This window comes from Silene latifolia, chromosome X, assembly GCF_048544455.1.
Source record: "Silene latifolia isolate original U9 population chromosome X, ASM4854445v1, whole genome shotgun sequence".
NCBI classification, from domain to species: Eukaryota; Viridiplantae; Streptophyta; class Magnoliopsida; order Caryophyllales; family Caryophyllaceae; genus Silene; species Silene latifolia.
Window position 1 is genome coordinate 174,662,658 of NC_133537.1, and position 3,748 is coordinate 174,666,405.

General features: G+C 39.8%; 1 non-coding gene across 1 annotated transcript; it reads left to right on the forward strand.

Moving 5' to 3' along the window:
• Positions 1–620: 620 nt before the first annotated feature.
• On the forward strand, positions 621–727 carry LOC141625037 (small nucleolar RNA R71). The gene has a single exon (XR_012534836.1). It is a non-coding gene; the product is annotated as a small nucleolar RNA R71 (small nucleolar RNA).
• The last annotated feature ends 3,021 nt before the right edge of the window (positions 728–3,748 follow it).

Genomic DNA, 3,748 nt, shown 5'->3' on the forward strand with positions numbered 1-3,748 from the left:
GTTGACTCTTTTGCATTTGGAGGACCGCTTTTTGGACATCAAAGGCTTGGTCATTGGGTTGATTGTAGTATGGTCTTAGAGTAGGATTTCTCATTGGAGGTGGTGTGTACGTGGGTTGAGGGTTTTGGACATTTTGGCTTTTGTATGAAAGGTTTGGATGGAATTTGGTATTCTCATTATAGTAGTTGGAGTAAGGGGTGCCATTTTTGTATGCTCTGAAAGCAGTCACTTGTTCATTTGTTCCCCTACATTCATTTTGATCATGTCCCAAGGTTCCACAACTTTCACATACTCCATTTGGAATTTAGGATGATGCCATCATAGCATTGACATGTTGTTTAGGTGATTTGGAAGCTTCATCAAGCTTAACCATGGCTTTCTCAAACTTCAAGTTGATGGTGTTGATATAAGCACTTAGTTGAGCACCCAATTGTGTGATGGAATCTACCTCATGCTTTCCTCTTCTAGTGGCCTTTCGTGGTCTACTATATTGGGAATTATGAACCGCCATTTCTTTGATTTTGGGCCATGTTTGGTTGTTATCAATGTCGGTGAACCTACCATTGGACCCCATATTAAGCACATTCTTCCAAAATTGTTGAACAAGGAACCACTCACTAAGTCCATGGTGTGGACAAGAGTGACAAGTGTCCTTAAATCTCTCCCATGCTTCATATAATGATTCCTCATCCCTTTGCTTGAACCCGGTGATTTGGGCTCTCAACATGTTAGTCTTCTCCGGAGGGTAGAACTTCTTGTAGAAGGCAAGTGCTAACTTCTTCGATTAATAAATTCCAAGAGCTGTCTTGTCTAGGCTCTTCAACCATTGCTTTGCAGCTCCGATCAAGGAAAAAGGAAACAACACCCATCGAATTTGGTCTTGGGTTACTCCGGTTTGAGAGATAGCATCACAATTGTCACAAAAAGTCTCCATGTGTAGATGAGGATCTTCACTAGGCATCCCTCCAAATTGGCTTCTCTCAACTAGTTGTATGACTTCAGATTTGGCAATGAAATTACCGGTTAAGTGAGGTGGTGTTGGAGTACCATTTGGTAGGTTCTCCTCGGTTGGTACGGAATGAGATGAAAACTTAGGCATTGTGGGTTGATTTGTGCTTGGTTTTGAATTGGGTTCTCCTGTCCTTCTCTTGCAAAAGGGTTGGTAAACACAACACTATCCAATTGGACACCACCGATATCCACAAGTTCTCCAATACCCAAACTTGTTGAAGTCCCTTTAGCGGTTCTTCTAAGATTGGTCAAGGATCTTTCAATTTCGGGATCAATAGGCAAATGTCTACCTTGTGATCTTCTAGACATGCAAAAGGCAAATAACTAGAAAACAAATTAAACTACCTTGAGGAGTTTGACTTCCCCAAGGTTAAGAAAGACACAACTAAAAACAACAAAAGATAACAATTCCAGTGAACACCGTCCCCGGCAACAGCGCCATTTTTGGTGCGGTTTGAAACTTTGTCGTCTAAGTCAACCAACAAAAACAATATTTATAACTAAACAAACTACTCTTAGAAGAGTGGTAAGTAAAGGTCAGATCCCAAAGGACGGTTACTGAATTAAGTTATCGGTTGTAGAAAGCTACGTCTTAGAGTGTCACAGATTGGGTTGAGATTTGAGGTATCAAGCTAAACTACTATAACAATAAAATGTAGAGAAATGAAAGTAAAACAAGCAAGTAAAGTGGGGGTTTGTAAACAATAGATTAAAGCACTAGGGTGTCATGGGTTCATAGGGGATTCTTGGTGGTGATCATACAAACATGTTTTCAAAGTTGCAAGCAAATTATTGTTGTAGTGGAATCGAGTTAGTTTATATCTTACGATTCATAGGAAGATTTGGGTCCCGGAGCCGAGTCGTCTAAACTGTACAATACCTACAAGTCGACTTACTTTCTTCCTATTCACTTTTATGTATGGTCTAACAAGACTCGAGTTAGTTTATATCTTACAAGTCTTGTTGAATAAATAAGAGATGAACAAATGCAAGGTTTTATAGTCTAGCATTTTATCAAGCATAACATGTGCATAGGTTAACACTACAACATGCAAGCAATCTTATGATAACATATTAGATTAAGTATGAATCTACCCCCATGTTATAGTTCCTCTAATCCCCCATTAACCCTAGCTAGGAGACTACTCACTCATGATTATGGTAAACATGCTAATAAAGGTGTTGATCATATTAGCAAAGTTAAACATGATAAATGAGTAAAGTAATAAATAAGCAAGGGTAAAAAGGATTACACCAAATTGAGGATGATCCAAATAATAAGCAAAGAATAATAGAAGAACACTTGATGAATGATGAAGAGTTGTCAACTCTACAATAAAACCAAATAATCTTCAAATTACCCAACTAAAACTAAGAACACTTGAAGGATTAAAGAGAATTTGAGATTTGATTAATATTTAGATGAGTGATTACAACTTGATTAATAGTAAATAAATATGATTAATGCTTAATTATAACTTGATAAACTTCTTTTTTTAATCCCGTAACACAATGGGGTATTTATACTAAGTACAAGTATTAGGGTAACTAAGGGCTTAAATGACGATTAAGTCCCTAAGAATATGATAAGTGCTTTGCAAGTCCTAGAGGGAGCCGTCCGGATTATCATTGAAGCAAACTCGTGCTGCCCAAGGATCCGCTCGACCTGAGCTCAGGACGCTCGGATCATGGCTTGAGACGCCCGGATTGAGGGTAGAGTTGCTCTACTTGGGCTCGGGATGCCTGGATCAAGCTTGAGTCGCCCGGATCTTTGATCAGCTCCTCTTCTTCTTCTTTGACTGCCCAAGGATCCGTGGGGATCGATGGGAGGTCATGAGGCTCTTCATCATTGCCCATTTCTACTTCATTTATTCACTTAGGCCTTTAGTAATGGTCTCCTCTTCGATGCTTGGTCATTAGATGCACTCCATTTAGCTCTACTTTGCTCCATAGATGCAAGGTTAGCAATCCTCTCCTACCAAGGACACAAAACCTCAAAGAATATGCAAAGTAGGGAACTAAAGATAAGAAACGACCCTAATAAGCGTTATAAAGCATAGGAACGAGGCTAGTTCGGGGACTAAATGTGCACAAATATAAGTCACATCACTCACATACTTCCGAAGTTGCGACACATGAAAAACATTATATACCCGATCGAGAGATGGTGGTAAAGCTAGCCGATAAGCTACTTCACCTACCCGATCCAAAATCTCATATGGACCGATGAATTTCTGACTCAACTTCCCTCTCTTGCCAAACCTAATAACGCTGCGCATAGGTGATACTTTCAAGAGAACCTTGTCACCCATTGCAAACTCAATGTCCCTGCGATGCAAATCCGCATAACACTTATGCCGATCTTGAGCTGCTTTCATCTTTTATCGAATCAAGTGAACTTGCTAAACCATATCTTGTACCATTTGTGGCCCCAAAACCAAAGCTTCACCGCTATTGTCCCAACACACCGGACTCCTACACTTCCTCTCGTATTGTGTTCTGCCTGATGGGTACTCGATCGAGTAAGGGCAACTCGACCGAGTAGGCGGTACTCGATCGAGTACCTTAGTTACTCGATCAAGTAAGTTGGGTTATACGTGTTTTTGGCCGGGTTTGATAGCAACGCGTGAAAGTTATATAAAGTGGAATCGTCAGTTACTTTTATCTTTTTACCTTATTCTAAACCTTTTACAAAAGAAAACAAAACAACTTAACTTCTTCTCTCGAATTGCTATCA